Below are 19,796 nucleotides of genomic sequence, written 5' to 3' on the forward strand. Positions count from 1 at the left end.
AACATCCATTCAATTAAAGAATACTATTGGGAAACACTCTTTCTGGTATCTATTTAGGATCATCTTGATATGTGACTTTTCGAACGTTGCAGTTCATTTTCTTGACACAGAATCTCACTCACATATAATGAAAGACCACTCTTGCTGAACTCAGCTTTCCTAGAGCTGCCTAGAAACATCTTCCTATGAGAATTCTTAAACTTTTTAGTTCAGTTGGAACAGAATATATATAATATGCATTCATTGAATGAATGCTATGGAGAAACAGTCTTGCTTGTACTTCTTTAGGGTCATCTTGTTAAGAGAGTTTTCAAACATTGCAGTTTCTGGCATACAGACAACTATGATATGCATATAATGATAGAACACTATTGCTGATGTCAGCTTGCAAGTAGCTCCTAAGGAACATCTTCCAATGAAAGATTTTAAACTTTTAACTACGCCCAGGACAGAATATCTATAACATCCTTTGAATGAAAGAACACTGTGAACAAACACTCTTGCTTTCAACTCTTCAAGATAGTCATTATAAAGGAAATTTCAGACATTGCAGTTCATGACTGCAGACAGGTTTTCACTCACATATAATGAATAAATGCTCTTGCTGACTGTAGTGCGCTGGTAACTGTTAAGGAACATCTTTTCTGAGAGGTTTTAAACTTTTCTTTATAGCTGGGACAGAATGTCTATAACGTCCATTCAGTGAAAGAATACCGTGGGGAAGCACTCTTGCTTGTAGCTGTTAAGGATCTTCTTGATAAATGAGTTTTCAAACATTGCATCTCATGGGATACAAACAGGATCTCACTCGTACTAATGAATGGTCTTGCTGAGCTCAGCTTGCATGTAGCTCTTTAGCTACTTGGCTCATCATCCTAGAGAGTTTTTAATTTTTTCTCTACCACTGGAATGGAATATCTATACCATAATTTCAATGAAATAACACTGTCGAGAAACACTCTTGCTTGTAGATCTTTAAGGTCATCTTGGTAAGAAATTTCAAGCACTGTAGTTCACAGCATACAGACAGGTTCTTACGGACATATAACGAAAGAGCACTCTAGCTCAAGTCAGGTTGCCAGTAGATGTTACAGAATATCTTCCTTTTACAGCTTTTAAACTGTTCTCTATAGCAGGGAGAGAATAGTTACAACATTCACTCAATGAAATAATGCTGAGAAGAAACACTCTTGCTTATAGTTGCTTAGGATCATCTTTTAAGAGACTTTTCAAACATTACATTTCACTGCTTACAGAAAAACTGTAACTCACATACAATGAAAGAAGGCACTTGCTGAACTCAGCTTGCCAGCAGCCGTTACAAAATAGCTTCCTTTGTGAAATATTAAACTTTTTTCTACAGCAACAACACTATATCTATAACATTCACTCTATGAAAAAACACTGTGAAGAAACACTCTTATTTGTAGGTGCTTAGGATCATCTTGAAATGTGACTTTCCAAACATCGCAGTTCACAGACTACAGACTGGCTCTCGTTTGCATATAATGAAAGAATGCTCTTGATGAACTCAGCTTACAAGTAGCTATTTAGGAACATATTCCTATGAGAATTTTTAAACTTTTCAGTATAGCTGGAACTGAATATGTGTAATATCCATTCAATGAAAGAACACTGTGGAGAAACACCCTTGAGTGAGCTGTTTAGGATCATCTTAACAAGAGACTTTTCAAACATTTCAGTTCAAGGCATACAGAAGGCTATATGGCATTAAAAAAAAAAGCTATGGTCAAACTGATTTTGCCAGTAACTATTTGGTAATATCTCCCTTTTAGATTTCTTATAATTTTCAGTACAGCTGGGACAGAATATCTATTTCATCCATTCAATGAAAAAACACTGTGGAGAAACACTTGTCTTTGTATCTATTAAGGATTTTCCTGATGAGTGACTTTTCAAACATTGCTGTTCACAGCCTACATATAGTCTCTCACTCCAATATAATGAAAGAACACAATTGCTGAACTCAGCTTTCCAGTAGCTGTTAAGGAAAATCTTCCTTTTAATGTTTTTATACTTTTCTCTACAGCTGGGACAGAATACCTATAACGTCCATTCAATGAGAGAAGTCTGTGGAGAAACACTCATGTCTGTAATTGTTTAGGATCTTCTTCATAAATCAATTTTAAGACACTTGCATTTCATTTTCTACACAGAGGCTCTCACCTGCATATAATGAAGGAGTATACTTGCTGAACTCTATTTGCCAGTAGCTGTTTGGGAATATTTTCCTATGAGAGTTCTTGTACTTTTCACTAAAGCTTGGAGAAAATATCTATAACATCCAATCAATGGAAGAACGCTATGAAGAAACACTCTTAATTGTAGCTCTTTAGGATCACTTTGATAAGAGACTTTTCAAGCATTTCAATTCATGGTTTACAGACAAGTTTTCATTTACATTATTGAAAGAAAGCTCTTGCTGCTCTCAGCTAGCAAGCAGCTCTTTGGGCACATCTTCCTATGTGAGTTTTTAAACTTTCCACTACACATGGTATGAAATACCTATAACATCCATTCAATGAAAGAACACCATGGAGAAACACTCTTGCTTGTAATCTTTAGGATCATCTTGATAAGAGAGTTTTCTAACCTTTCAGACATTGGCATACAGACAGGCTCTCACTCTCATTAATGAAAGAATGCTCTTGCTGAACTCTTGGCCAGTAGATATTAAGGAACATCATCATTTGATAGTTTTTAAACTTTTCTCTACACCAGGGAAGAATTTCTAAAATATCCTTTCAATAAAAGAACACTGTCGAGAAACACTCTTCCTTGTAGTTGTTTAGGATCATCTTATTAAGGGACTTTTCAAACATTGCAGTTCATGGCTTAGAGACAGGTTATCACTCACATATAATGTTCTCTCTAAACTCAGCTTGTCAGTAGGTGTTTAGGAACATCTTCTTTAGAGAGTTTTTAAACTTTTCTCTACAGCTGAGGCAGAATAGCTATAGTACCCAATCAGTGAAAGAACATTGTGGAGAAAAACTCTTCTTTGGAACTCTTTAGGGTCATTGTAATTAGAGATTTTTCCAACACTGCTTTTCACAGGATACAGACAGGTTCACATTCATATACAAAAAACACACTCTTGTTGAACTCAGCTTACAAGTAGCTGTTAAGGTACATCTTCCTTTCAGATTTTTTAAGTTTGCTCTACAGATCAGACAAAATATCCATAACATCCATTCAATGAAAGAACACTTTGGAGAAACACTCTTTCTTGTAGATTTTTAGAGTCATATTGTTAAGAGTGTTTTCAAACAGAAGTTCATGGCATACACACAATCATTCTCATATCATGACAGAATGATCTTGGTGAAGGCAGCATGCAAGTGCCTGTAAAGGAACACCTTCCTTTCAGAACTTTTAAACTTTTCTCTACAACTAAGACAGAATGTTTATCGGATCTACTCAATGAAATAACACAGGTGAGAAACACTCTTGCTTGTAGCTCTTTAAAATAAGCTTGATAAAAGAGGTTTAAAACATTACACCTCAGAGTGACATCAGCATCATGGTGGAGTGAGCTTTCCCGTAAACTTTTCCCCTGACAAGATATAACACATGGAACAGTCACAGACCAACAAAGGAATCATAGACAGTGAAAAGCAAGGTTGGAAAGATCCACACTGCTGCACATCTGAGAGTGGAACGTGCTGGGCCCCCAGAGGAAGTGGGGAGAGGTAAAGAGAACGCCTCTCCCTCCATATCAGATCAGCGATCCTGGTCTGCATGGCTCCCAGAGAGGGGGAAGGGGTGGCCCTCTGTGGGGAAACCATAGCTCTTTGGGCTTTCTCAGCCAGTGGGAGACTCCCACACAGAGGACTCAGAACTTCTATGGGGTACCATCAACATCTGAGCACCCCAGAGAGTGGATAAGGAGGGGCAAATGAGAAGACCTCCACGCCAGGGACCCAGCAGGTAAAAGAGAACCCCACCCCCACAAACTGGACAATGCAGCTCAGCCGACCATACCAGACCAAAAAACCAACAGATCAGAGCGTGCAGCCACAGCAGAGTGCAGGGGGTTCAGATTACACAACCCTTTACCTCCACACAGTGGAGGCATGTGGATATTGCAAACAGATATTTCCAGGATGAGGAAAAACAAAGCCAACAGAGGAACCACAAGGCAAAGGTCCATGAAATCAGACCAGAAGGAAAATGACAAGCACCCAGAAACAAACACTGAAGACACAGAAATCCATAACCTAAATGACAGAGATTTCAAAATAGCTATCATAAAATCACTCAATGAAATACGAGAAAACACAGACAAACAATTCAATGAGATTAGGAGTTTCTTCACAAAAGAGATTGAAATCATAAAGAAAAATCAATCAGTGCTGATGGAGAGGAAAAGCACAATGGAGGAGATAAACAGGAATCTGGAATCTTTAAAGAACAGAGCTGACAATATGGAGGAAGGAATTAGCATTTTAGAGGATAGGAACACAGATATGTTCCAGATGGAAGAGGAGAGAGAACTAAGACTAAAAAGAAATGAAGAAAGTCTCCAAGAAATATCTGCCTCTATTAGGAAATGTAACATAAGAATTATAGGTATTCCTGAGGGAGTAGAGAGGGAAAGAGGAACAGAGAGCCTATTCAAGGAAATACTACCTGAGAATTTCCCAAATCTGGGGAAGGAGCAGAAAATACCAATAAGTGAAGCCATGACATCAGCTAAATATTTCAACTAGCAAAGGCTCACACCACGACATCTACTGGTAAGGCTGGGCAAAGTCAATGACAAAGAAACAATAGTAAGAGCAGCTAGATATAAACAAAAAGTAAAGTACAAAGGAACTCCCATCAGGCTCTCAGCAGATTTCTCAACAGAAACTTTACAGAGTAGGAGAGCCTGGAATGATATATTCAAAATACTGAAAGGCAAAAACATTCAGCCGAGAATACTCTATCCAGCAAAAATATCCTTCAAATATGATGGAGAAATAGTAACTGTCCCAGATAAACAAAAGCTAAGGCAGTTCATGGTCATGAGACCCCCACTACAAGAAATACTCAAGAAGACACTCAGGTCTGAAAAAAAGAAGAGAAAGGGAATAGAAAGCTTGGAGCAAGGAGAAAAAAAGGTACAGAAACTCAGAAAAATAGGAGATATTTACCGGAATAGGTTAACAACCACTTAAATACCAAAATCAAAGATCAAAGGAAGGAATTCACCAAGAATAAATTTAACCTCATCACTGTAAACACACAGCCACAACACAAGATAGAATAAGGTATAACAAGAAGGACTTAGAAGGGGAAGAGGAAAGTGATTGCATTGAATTAGTATAAGGAAATAGGTGGCCATCAGATAATGGACTATCTCATACACAAGATTATTTACACAAACCAAAAGGTAACAACTAAACAAATAATCAAAACAAAATCACATATGATAAACAAAGTTAAAACTAGAAAAGTCATGAGACACAACAATCAAACTGAATTGGCAGTCTGAAACAAATGGGACAAGAAACAAAGGAAATGCAAAAAACCAGAAAATAAGTGACAAAACAGCAACATTAAGCCTTCATATATCAATAAATACGCTAAATGTAAATGGATTGAACTCTCCAATCAAAAGATATAGAGTGGCAGGATGGATTAAAAAGCAAAACCCAACAATATGCAGACTCCAGGAAACACATCTCAGCTCTAAAGACAAGCACAGGCTCAGAGTGAAAGGATGGAAGGCAATGCTCCAAGCTAATGGCAAACAGAAGAAAGCAGGTGTTGCCATACTCATATGAGACAAAGTAGACTTCAAGAGAAAACAGGGTAGGAGAGACAAAGAAGGGAAATATATAATGATAAAAGGGACAATCCACCAAGAAGACATATCACTTATAAATATATATGCACCCAAAATAGGAGCACCAATGTTCATAAAGGAACTATTAACAAGCCTAAAAGGAGACATTAAGAAAAACACAATAATAGTTGGGGATCTTAATAACCCACTTACATTAATGGATAGATCATCCAGACAAAAAGTTAATAAAGAAATAGGAGACTTAAATGAAAACTGGATGAGATGGACCTAGTAGACATATATAAAGCACTTCATCCAAAAACAGCTGACTACACATTCTTCTCAAGCACACATGAAACATTCTCAAGGGTAGACTATATGTTGGGAACCAAAACAAGCCTCAGTAAATTTAAGAAGATTGAAATCATAACAAGCACCTTTCCAGAACATAATGCTATCATACTGGAAATCAACCACGAAAAAAAAACTGTGAAAGTGACAAAAATGTGGAGATTAAACAACATGCTACTGAACTACCAATGGATCCTTGATGAAATTAAAGGAGAAATCAAAATTATCTGGAAAAAAACGAAAATGTGAATATGCCAAACTAAACCATATGGGATGCAGCAAAAAGCGGTCCTGTGAGGGAAACTCATAGCGATACAAGCCCACCTTAGCAAACAAGAAAAAGCCCAAATAAACAACTTTAAATTACACCTAACAGAACTAGTAAAAGAAGAACAAACAAAGTCCAAAGTCAGCAGAAGGAGAGAAATAATAGAAGTCAGAGCAGAAATAAATGAAATTGAGAGCAAAAAAACAGTAGAAAGAATTAATGAAACAAAGAGTTGATTCTTTGAGAAGATAAGCAAAGTTGACAAACCCTTAACCAGTCTTACTAAGAAAAAAAGAGAAAAAGCTCAAGTAAATAAAAATAGAAATGAAAGAGGAGAAATTACAACGGATACCACGGAAATACAGAAGATTATAAGAGAATACTATCAGAAATTATATGCCCACAAATTGGACAATCTAGAAGAAATAGATAAATTCTTAGACTCTTACAACCACCCAAAACTGAACTAAGAAGAAATGGAGAATCTGAATAGACCAATCACAAGTAAAGAGATTGAAATAGTAATCAAAAACCTCACAAAAAATAAAAGTCCAGGACCAGACGGCTTCTCCATTGAATTTTACCAAACGTTTAAACAAGATTTAATACCCATCCTTCTCAAACTATTCCAAAAAATAAAGGAAGATGGTACACTTCCTAAATCATTCTACGAGGCCAACGTGACCCTGATACCAAAGCCAAACAAAGACAATACAAAGAAAGAAAATTACAGACCAATATCTCTGATGAACATAGATGTAAAAATCCTCAACAAAATATTGGGAAACCGAATACAGCAATATATTACAAAGATCATACACCATGATCAAGTGGGATTTATACCAAGGATGCAGGGATGGTTCAACACCCGTAAATTAATCAACGTGATACATCACATCAACAAAGCAAAGAATAAAAACCACATGGTCATCTCAATAGATGCAGAGAAAGCATTTCACAAGATACAACATCCATTTATGATAAAAACTCTCAACAAAATGGGAATAGAAGGAATGTACCTCAACATAATAAAGGCTATTTATGACAAACCCACAGCCAACATCATACTCAACGGGGAAGGACTGAAAACCATTCCTGTGAGAACAGGAAGGAGGCAGGGCAGTCCACTCTCACCACTCCTGTTCACCATAGTACTGGAGGTTTTGGCCAGAACAATTAGGCAAGAAAGAGGAATAAAAGTAATCAAAATAGGTAATGAAGAAGTGAAACTCTCACTATTTGCCGATGACATGATTTTATATACAGAAAACCCTAAAGAATCCATTGGAAAACTATTAGAAATAATCAACAACTACTCAAAGTTGCAGGGTACAAAATCAATTTGCAAAAAATCAGTTGCATTTCTGTATGCTAATAATGAAGTAACAGAAAGAGGGCTTTAAAAAATAATACCATTTACAATTGCATTAAAAAGAACAAAATACCTTGGAATAAATCTTATCAAGAAGCAGAATGAACTATACAATAAGAACTACAAGACATTATTGAAGGAAATGGATGATGACATAAAGAAATGGAAAGATATCCCATGCACGTGGATTGTAAGAAAAACCATTGCTACAATGTCTATATTACCTAAAGCAATCTACAGATTCAATGCAATCCCAATCAGAATCCCAATGACATTCTTCACGGAAATACAAAATAAGAATACTAAAATTCATATGGGGCAACAAAAGACCTCAAATGGCTAAAGCAATCCTAAGAAAAAAGAACAAAACAGGCGGCATTACAATCCCTGACTTCAAAACATACTACAAAGCAATAGTAATCAAAACAACATGGTACTGGTACAAAAACAGACACACAGATCAATGGAACAGAATTGAAAGCCCAGAAATAAAACCACACAAATACGGACAGCTAATTTTCGACAAAGGTGTTAAAAACATACAATGGAGTAAGGAAAGTCTCTTCAATAAATGGTGTTGGGAAAACTGGACAGCCACATGCAAAAGAATGAAAGTGGACCATCTGCTATCACTGTTCACAGAAATTAACTCAAAATGGATGAAAGACCTGAAGGTGAGACCTGAAACTATAAAACTCATAGAATAGAATATAGGCAACACACTATGTGACATTAATTTTAAAGCCATCTTTTCGGATGACATGCCTACCCAGACTAGGGAAACTAAAGAAAAAATAAACAAGTGGGACTTTATCAGATTAAAGAGCTTCTATAAGGCAAATGAAACCAGAATCAAGATGAACAGATAACTCACCAACTGGGAGAGAATATTTGCATTACATACATCTGACAAGGTGTTGATCTCCATAATATATAAAGAACTCACACAACTGAACAACAAATAAACGAGCAACCCGATCAAAAGATGGGCAGAGTAAATGAAGAGACACTTCTCCAATGAAGATATACAGATGGCCAATAGCACATGAAAATATGTTCAAGATCACTAATCATCAGGGAAATGCAAATCAAAACAACACTAACATGTCAGCTCATGCCCGTTAAAATGGCTATAATCACTATACAAAAAAAAAAACAAATGTTGGAGAGGATTTGGAGAAACAGGAACCCTCATACACAGCTGATGGGAATGCAAACTGCTGCAGCCTTTATGGAAAATGGTATGGAGATTCCTCAAAGAATTAAAAATAGAGATGCCCTATGACCCAGCCATCCCACTGCTGGGAATCTATTCAACGAACCTGAAATCAACAATCCAAAGAGGCTTATGCACCCCTATGTTCATTGCAGCATTATTCACTATAGCCAAGACGTGGAAGCAACCTCAGTGTCCCTAGACTGACGATTGGATTAAGAATATGTGGTATATATATACAATGGAATACTACTCAGCCATATAAAAGACAAAATCATCCCATTTGCAACAACATGGATGGGCCTGGAGTGTATTATGTTAAGTGAAGTAAGCCCGAAGGAGAAAGACAAACACTGTATGATCTCACTCGTATGTGGAATATAAACCAACACATGGACAGAGAAAACTGTATTGTGGTTACCAGGGTCAATGGATGTGGGGATGGGAGGTGGGCACAAGGGGTGAAGAGAGTCATATATATGGTGAAGGACTAACAAAAATGTACACCTCAAAATTTCAGAACATTAAAAACTATTAAAACATCAATTAAAAAAACGAGCAAAGCTGGAGGCATAACAATCTCTGACTTCTAAATGTACTACAGAGCTATAGTAATCAAAACAGCATGCTACAGGTACAAAAACAGACACTAAGATCTATTGAACAGAATTGAAAGCCCAGAAATGAGTCTGTATATCTATGGACTGCTGATTTTTGACAAAGGAGCCAAGAATATACAATGGAGAAAGAAAGTCTCTTAAATAAATGGTGTTGGGAAAACTGGACAGCCACATGCAAAAAAAATGAAAGTAGACCCTTACCTTACACCATACACAAAAATTAACTCAAAATGGATTAAAGATTTGAAGGTAAGACGTGAAACCATGACACTCCTAAAAGAAAATACAGGCAGTACACTCTTTGAAATCGGTCTTAGAAGGATCTTTTGGAATACCATGTCTACTCAGGAAAGGGAAACAAAATAAAAAATAAACAAATGGGACTACATCATACTTAAGAGCTTCTCCAAGGCAAAGGAGGCCAGGAAAAAAATGAAAAGACCACCCATCAACTGGGAGAAAATATTTGCAAATCTTATATCTGATAAGGGTTTAATCTCAAAAATATATAAAGAACTCATACAACTCCAGAACAATAAAGCAACCAACCCCACCAAAAAATGTGCAGAGGCTATGAACATGCATTTTTCCAAAGAAGCTAAACAGATGGCCAACAAGCACATGAAAATATGTTCAATATCACTAATCATTAGGGAAATGCAAATCAAAACTACAATGAGATATAACATTAAACCTGTTAGAATGGCTATAATTACCAAGTCAAAAAAATCTCAAATGTTGGAGGGAATGTGGAGAAAAAGGAACCCTAATTCACTGTAGGTGGGAATGCAAACTGGTGTAGCCACTATGGAAAACAGTATGGCGATTTATCAAAAAACTAAAAATAGAAATATCACATGACCCAGCTACTCCACTGCTGAGTATTTATCAAAGAACTTGAAGACAACAATTCAAAGACTCTTATGCACCCCTCTGCCCATTGCAGCGTTAGTCACAATAGCCAAGACATGGAAGCAACCCAAGTGCCCATAGTCTGATGAATGGGTAATGAAGATGTGGTATATATATATATATACAGTGGAATACTACTCAGCCATAAAAAAGACAAAATCCCCCCATGTGGAACAACATGGATGGACCTTGACGGTATCATGTTAAGCAAAATAAGCGAGACATAGAAAGAAAAACACCATATGATTTCACTCATATGTGGAAGATAACAAACACATGGACAAAAAGAACAGATTACTGGTTACCAGAGGGGAAAGAGTCTGGGTGTGGGCATAAGGGGTAAAGATGCACACGCATATGGTGACTGACAAATAATGTATAACTCAAATTTGACAATGTTATAAACTATTATGACCTCAATAAAATAAAAGTGTCACTACAGCTGTGAGAGAATATCTATAACAATCATTCAATGAAAGAAAGAACACTTTCCCTGAACCCAGCTTGCTAAGAGCTGTTTAGGAACTTCTTCTGATAAGAGTTTCAAAAGTTTGACTACAGCTGTGAGGGAATATCTATAACATTCACTCAATGAAACAACACTTTGGGGAACCCCTTCTTGCTTATAGCTCCTTAGGAAGTTCTTCATATAAGACTTTTAAAACATTGCAGTATAGACCATACAGAATGTCTTTCACTCGCATACGATGAGAAAATGATCTCACTGTACCCAGGTAGCACGTAGCTGTTTTGGACCATCATCATATAATAGTTTTCAAAACTTTCACTACAGCTGTGAGAGAATGTATATAACATTAGTTCAAGGAAAGAACACTGTGGAGAAAACATCTTTTTTGTAGCTCTGTAGGATCATCTTCATATAATGCTTTTCAAACACTGCAGTGTATGGCATACAGACAGGCTCTCTCTCACACTCAATGAAAGAAGGTTCTTGCAGAACCCAGCTTGCAAATAGCTGTTAGGATTATCTTCGTGGAAGAGTCTTCAACTGTTTCACTACAGCTGTGACAGAAAATCTCTAATATTCAAGCAATGAAATAACATGGTGGAGAAAAACTTTTTTTTAGATATCTAGGAACTTCATATAAGACATTTCAAATATTGAAGTATAGGCCATACAGAATGGCTGTCACCTGCATGCAATGAAAGAATACTCTCACTCAACCGAAGTTGCAAGTTGCTGTTTATGAACATCTCCATAGATGAGATTTCAAACATCCCTCTATAGCTGTTACAGAACATCCATAACATCCAATCCGTGAAAAAACCACTGTTGACAAACACTCTTGCTGCTAGCTCTTTAGGAACATCTTCATATAACACTGTGAGAACATTGCAATATAGTTCATTCAGACTGACACTGTCTTATATACAATAAAGAATCCTCTCTCTGAACCCTGCTTGTAAGTAGTTGTTTAGGAACTTTTCATGTAAGACTTTTCAAACTTTTCACTACACCTAGGACAAAATAGCCATAGCTTACATTCCGTGAAATAACACTATGGAGAAACTATCTTGCTTCTAGAGCTTTAGGAACATCTTCATTTAAGACTTTGAGAACATTGCAGTATAGGGCGTTCAGAAAGACACACTCTCACATGCAATAAAGAATGCTCTCTCTTAGACAGAGATTGGATTGGTGGTTACCAGAGGGGAAGGGGGGAGGGAGGAGGGTGAAAGGGATAATTCGGCACATGTGTGTGGTGATAGGTTGTAATTAGTATTTGGGTGGTGAACATGATGTAATCTATGCAGAAATAGAAGTATAATGACGTACGCCTGAAGTTTATACAATGTTATAAACCAATGTTACTGCAATAAACAAAAAATTAAAAAAAAAAAAGAATGCTCTCTCTGAACCCAGTTTGTAAATACCGGATTAGTAACATTTGAATAAGAGTTTTCACACTTTTCACCACAACGATGACAGAATATCTATAACATCCATTGTGTGACATAACACTATGGACAAAAACTCTTTCTTCTAGCTCTTAAGGATCACCTTAATGTAACATTTTGAGAACGTGGCAGTATAGGGCATTCAGGAAGACTCTATCTCACATTCAATAAAGAAGGTTCTGTGAGAACCCAGCTTCTAAGTAGCTGCTTAGAAAGATTTTTGCATATGTTTTCAAAGTTTTCACTACAGCTGTGACCATATGTATAACATCCATTTGATGAGCAAGCACTGTGGACAAACTCTGGCTTCAAGCTTTTTAGGAACATCTTCATATAACATTATGAGAACATTGCATTATAGGCATTCAGACAGACACTCTCTCACATGCAATAAAAAACACTTTCTCTGAAACTAGCTTGTAAATAGCTGTTTAGGATTTTTTCATATAAATGTTTTAAAACTTTTCACTACAGCTACAGTAGACTATCTATGGCCTCCATTCCATAAAATAACACTGTGGACAAACTCTTGTTTCTAGATCTTAAGGATCATCTTCATATCCTACTTTGAGAACATTGCTGTACAGTGCATTCAGACAGACTGACTCTCATTCAATAAAGAACACTCTGTCTGAACCGAGCTTAGAAGTAGCTGTTTAGAAACGTCTTCACAGATGTGTTTTCAAACTTTTCACTGCAGCTATGACAGAATATCCATAACATCCATTCCATGAAATAACACTGTGGACAAATACTCTTGCTTCTAGCTCTTAAGGATAATCTTCATATAACAATTTGAGAACATCACAATACAGGGAATTCAGACAGACTCACTATGACAACAAAAATGATTATTCTTTCTGAGTGCTACTTGAAAGTATCTGTTTAGGAACATCTTTGTGTATGAATTTTCAAACTTTTCACTACAGCTGTGACAGAATGCCTATAAAATCCATTCAATGAATTAACACTCTGGACAAATACCCTTGCTTCTAGCTTTTGAGGACTATCTTCAAATAACATTTTGAGAACAATGCTGTATAGGGCATTCAGATAGACACATTTTCACATACAATAAATAATGCTCTTGGGGCCATCCCAGTGGCATAGTGGTTAAGTGCACATGCTCCGCTTCAGCAGCCCAGAATTCACTGTTTCAGATGCTGGATGCACAAAGATGCACCGCTTGTCAGGCCATGCTGCGGCGGCATCCCATATAAAGTAGAGGAAGATGGGCATGGATGTTAGCCCAGGGCTAGTCACCCTCAGCAAAAAGAAGAGGATTGGCATCGGATGGTAGCTCAGGGCTAATCTTCTTCACAAAAAATAAAAATAATTCTCTCTGAACTCAGCTTGTATACATATTTTTGTATACATATTTTTTAACTTTTCACTACAGCTGTGACAGAATATCTATAACATCCATTCCATATAATGACACTGTGGACAAATACACTTGCTTCTAGCTCTTAAGGAACACTTTCAAATAACACTTATAGAACTTTGCAGTATAGGACATTCATATAGACACACTCTCACATACAGTAAAGCATGCTGTTTCTGAAACAGCTAAATAGCTATTTAGGAACTTTTCTTAGAAGAGCTTTTAAACTTTTCACTACAGATAGGAGAGAATATCTATAGCATATATTTCATAAAATAACACTGTGAACAAACATTCTTATTTCTACCTCTTTAGGAACAACTTTGTATAACACTTGGAGAATATTGCAGTATAGGGCATTCAGACAGACTCTCATTCACATTCAATAAAGAACAGTCTATGAATGCAAAGTGTACATAGCTATGTAGACATATATTTGTGCATGAGTTTATAAACTTTGCACTACAACTGTGACAGCACATCTATAACATCCATTCCAGGAAGTAACACTTGGATAAACACTCCTGCTTCTAGCGCTTTAGAAACATCCTCACATAACGCTTTCAGAACAATGCAGTATAGGGCATTCATACAGATACTCTCTCACATACAATTAAGAATGCTCTCTCTGAACCAAACTTGTAACAACTGTTTAGAAAATTTTTGTACTAAGAGATTTCAACTTATCACTGCAGCTAGGAAAGAATATATATAGCTTCCATTTCATAAAATAACATTGTGGACATACACTCTTACTTCTTTTTAGGGTAATTTTCATATAAACTTTGAGAACACTGCACCATAGGGCATTCAGGCAGACTCGCAACCACATGCAACAAGAATACTGCCTAAACCCAACTGTATATGCTCTGTCTGAACATTCTCTGTTAATGGAGTTTGAACATAGCTGTTTGGGAATATCATTGTGTATGAATTTTTACACTTTTGATTATAGCTATTGCAAAATATTTATAATATCCATTCCATTAAATATCACTGAGGGCAAACACTCCTGCTTCTAGATCTTTAGAGACATCTTCATATAACACTTTGAGAACACTGCAGCATAAGACAGTCAGACAGATGCCCTCTCACATCCAATAAAGAATGCTCTCCCTGACACCAACTTTTAAGTAAGTTTTTAGGAACTTTTCCTATAAGGATTTTCAAACTTTTCGCTACAGCTAGAAAGGAATATCTATACCTTCTGTTCAATAAAATAACACTGTGCACAAATACGCTTGCTTCTAGCTCTTAAGGATCATCTTCATATAACATTTTGAGAATGTTGTAGTGCAGGGCATTGGAACAGACCCACAGTCGCATTCAATAAAGAAAGATCTGTCTCAATCCAACTTGTAAGTTGCTGTCTACGAACAACTTTGTGTATGAGCTTTCCAAATATTCACTGTAGCTGTGACAGAATACTTATAACATACATTACATGAAACAACATCGTGGACAAACTCTTACTTGTAACTCTTTAGGCACATCTTCATATAACACTGAGAACATTGCAGTAGAGGGCTTTCAGATAAATAATCACATAAAATAAAGAAATCTCTCTCTGACTGCTGCTTGAAGGTAGCTGTTTAGAAATACATTTGTAAATGAATTTTCAAACATTTCAGTACAGCTGTGATAGACTATCTGTTACATACATTCCATGAAATAACACTGTGGACAATCTTTTTTCCTGCTTTTTAGGAACATCTTCATATAACACTTTGAGAACATTGTGAAATTGTGCATTCAGACGGTCTCTCACTCACAACAATAACAAAAGTTCTCTTTGAATCCAACATGTAAGTAAATGTTTAGAAACAATTCATATAAGAGTTTTCAAACTTTTAACTACAGCTAGGAACGAATATCTATACATTCCATTCCACAAAATAACAGAGTGGACAAACTCTCTTACTTCTTGCTTCTAAGGATCATCTTCATATAAAACTTTGAGAACATTGCAGTACAGGGCAGTCAGAGAGACTCTCTCTCACATTCAATACAGAATGCTCTGCCTGAAGCCAGCATGTAATTTGCTTTCTAGGAACATCTTTGTGTGCTAGTTTACAAACTTTTCACTACAACTGTGAGAGAATATCTATAACATCCATTCCATTAAACAATACTGTGGACAAACACTCTTTCTTCTAGCTCCTTAGGAATATATTCATATAACATTTTGAGAACCCTGAAGTATAGGACACTCAGAAAGACTCTCAATTACAAATTAGAAAGAATTTCTCTCTGAATGCCACGACTAAGCAGCTCTTTAGGAACTTTTCATATAGGAGTTTACACTACAAATAGGAGAAAATATTTATACCTTCCATTCAGTGAAATAACACTGTTGTCAAATACTCTTGCTTCTAGCTCTTTATGAACATTATCATATAACACTTAGGGAACATTGCAATACAAGGCATTCAGACAGACTCTCATTCGCATTCAGTAAAGAATGCTCTGTCTTAACACAGATTGTAAGTCACTGTTTAGGAGCATCTTTGTATACAAGTTTCCAAACTTTTCACTACAGCTCTGACAGAATATCAATAATATCCATTCCATGAATCCACACTGTGGACAAACACTCTTGCTTATAGTTTTTAGAAACATCTTCATATAATACTTCGAGAACATTGACGTATAGGGCATTCAGATAGACTCTCACTTTCAATACAGAAAGCCTTGTCTGAGGCCAGCTTGTAATTTGCTGTTTAGGAACACCTTTGTATAAGAATTTTCAAACTTTTTCACTACAGCTGGGAGAGAATATCAATAACATCCATTCCATTAAATAACACTGAGGACAAACCTTCTTCCTTCCAGCTCTTTAGGAACATCTTCACATAACAGTTTGACATCTTTTCAGTATTGAGTATTTAGACAGACTCTCCATCACATACAATAACAAGCGCTCTGAAAGCAGCTTGTAAATAAATGTTTAGGAACATTTTTCTGTATGTTTTTAAACTATTCATTACAGCTATGACAGAATACCTATGAAATCCAATCCATGAAATAATACTGAGGATAAACACTCTTGCATCTAGCTATTTAGGAACATCTTCATATAAAACTTTGAGAACATTGCAGTATAAGGCATTTAGACAGACACAATCTCATATTCCATAAAAAATGCTTTCTCTGAACCAATTAGTAAATACCTGATTAGTAACTTTTTGAACAAGAGTTTTCACACTTGTCACCACAACTGTGACAGAGTATCTATAACATCCCTTCTGTGACATAACACTGTGGACAAAAACCTTTTCTTCTAGCTCTTAAGAATAATCTTATAACACTTTGAGAACGGGGCAGTATAGGGCATTCAGACAGACTCTTTCTCACATTCAATAAAGAATGCTCTGTGAGAACCCAGCTTCTAAGTAGCTATTTAGAAAGATTTTTGCATATGTTTTTAAAGTTTTCACTACATCTGTGACAGAATATGTATAACATCAATTCTATGAAATAGCAGTGTGGACTAATACTCTTCTAGCTCATTAAGATCATCTTCTTTAACACTTTGAGAACATTGCAGTACAGGGTATTCAGAAAGAATCTCAATCATATACAATATTGAATGTTCTCTTTGAACACAGCTTTTAAGTGGTTGTTTGGGAACATCTTTCTATAGGTGTTTTCAAGGTTTTCACTACAGCTGTGAGAGAATAAATTTAACATCCACTCCATGAAATAACTATGTGAACAAACACTATTTTTTCTAGCTCTTTAAGAACATCTTTATATAACACATTGAGAACATTGCAGTATAGGGCATTCAGACAGACAACCTCTCACATACAAAAAGGATCACTCTCTCTGAGTAAGCTTGTAGGTAGCTGTTTAAGAACTTTTTGTATGAGTTTTCAAAATTTCACCAAAGTTAGTATAGAATATGCATAGTTCACATTCCATGAAATAACACTGTGCACAAACACTCTTGCTTCTAGCACTTTAGGAACATCTTCATAAAACATTTTGAGAACATTTCAGTAGAGTGCATTCAGACAGATTATCAATCTCAGACAATAAAAAAGGTCTCTGTGAATGTAGCTTGTACGCAGCTGTTTAGGAACATTTTGGTGCATGTGATTTCATACTTTTCACTACAGCTGTGACAGAATATAACATCCTTTCCATGAAATAACACTCTTCACCAAAACTCTTACTTCTCACTCTTGAGGAACATCTTCATTTAGTACTTTGAAAACATTGGGATACAGAGCATTCAAGTGGACACCTTCTCACATATAATAAAAAATCCTCCCAACTCAGCTTGTTAGTTGCTGTTTAGGAACTTTTTGTATAATTTTCAAACTTTTGGCTACAGCTATGATAGGATATCCATAGCTTACATTCCATGAAATAACAATGTGGACAAAGAACCTTGCTTCTGTCTCTTTAGGAACATCTTCATAGAACAATTTGAGAACATTGCAGTTAGGGTATTCAGACAGTCTCTCAATCACATACAATAAAGAATGCTTTCTTTTGAATCCAGGTTTAAATAGCTGCTTAGGAACAACTTTGTGTAGGAGTTATAAAACTTCTCTCTACAACTGTGACAGAATATCTATTCCCTCCATTCCATGAAATAACACTGTGGACAGACACTCTTTCTTCTAGCTCTTTAGGAAAAACTTCACATAACACTTAGAGAATATTGCAGTATAGGACATTCAGACAGACTCTCGCTCACGTACAATGAAGAAAGCTCTTTTGAATGCAGCTTGTATGTAGCTGTTTAGAAACATAATTTAGTATGAGTTTTCAAACTTTTCACTACAGCTGTGACAGAATATCTATAACATCTATATCATGAAATAACACTGGACAAACATTCTAGCTTCTAGCTCTTCAGGAACAGGTTCACATAACACTTTCAGAACATTGCGGTAGAGGGCATTCAGACATAAAATGTCTCACATACAATAAAGAACACTCTCTCTGAACCCACCTGTAAGTAGCTGTTCAGGAACTTTTCTTGCAAGAGTTTTCAAAGCTTTCACTACAGAAAGGAGAGAATATCTGTAGCTTACATTACATGAAATAAGACTGTGGAGCAACACGCTTCTTCTAGCTCTTTAGGGACGTCTTCATATAACACTTTGAGAACATTGTAGTATAGGTCATTAAGACAGACACTCTCTCTCAAACAATAAAGACTGCCCTCTCTGAATCCAGCTTCTCTGTAGCTATTTTGAAATATATATATGTGAATTTTTAAACTCTTCACTACAGCTGTGACAGAATATCTATAACATCCATTCCATGAAATAATACTGTGGACAAACAGTTTTGTTTCTACCACTTGAGGAGAATCTTCATATAACACTATGAGAACACTGCAGTATACGGCATTCAGATAGACATCCTCTCACATTCGATATAGAAGGCTGTCTCTGAACCCAGCTTGTAAATAGCTATTTAGGATATTTTCGTTTTATAGATTTCAAACTGTTCAATACAGCTATGACAGAATATCTATAGCTTACATTCCATTAAATAGCACTGTGGGCAAACAGTCTTGCTTCTAGCTTAAAGGTCATATATATAAAACACTTTGAGAACTCTACAGTAGAGGGCATTCAAACAGACTGTCACTCATATTCACTAAAGAACTTTCTGTATCAAGCTTGTGAGTAGCTATTTAGGAACATCTTTGTATATGAGTTTTCAAACTTTTCACTACAGCTGTGACAGAATACCCATAACATCCACTACATGAAAAAACACTGTGGACAAACACTATTGCTTCTAGCTCTTTAGGAACATCTTCATTTAACAGTTAGAGAACATTTCATTTTAGATCATTCAGAGAGATGCTCTCTCACATACAATAAAGAGCACTCCCTCTGAAAGCATCTTGTATGTACCTGCTTAGGAACTTATCGTGTATGAATTTTGAAACTGTTTTCTACAGCTATGACAGAATATCTGTAACATCCAA

This window comes from Diceros bicornis, chromosome X (genome assembly GCF_020826845.1).
Source record: "Diceros bicornis minor isolate mBicDic1 chromosome X, mDicBic1.mat.cur, whole genome shotgun sequence".
Taxonomy (NCBI): domain Eukaryota; kingdom Metazoa; phylum Chordata; class Mammalia; order Perissodactyla; family Rhinocerotidae; genus Diceros; species Diceros bicornis.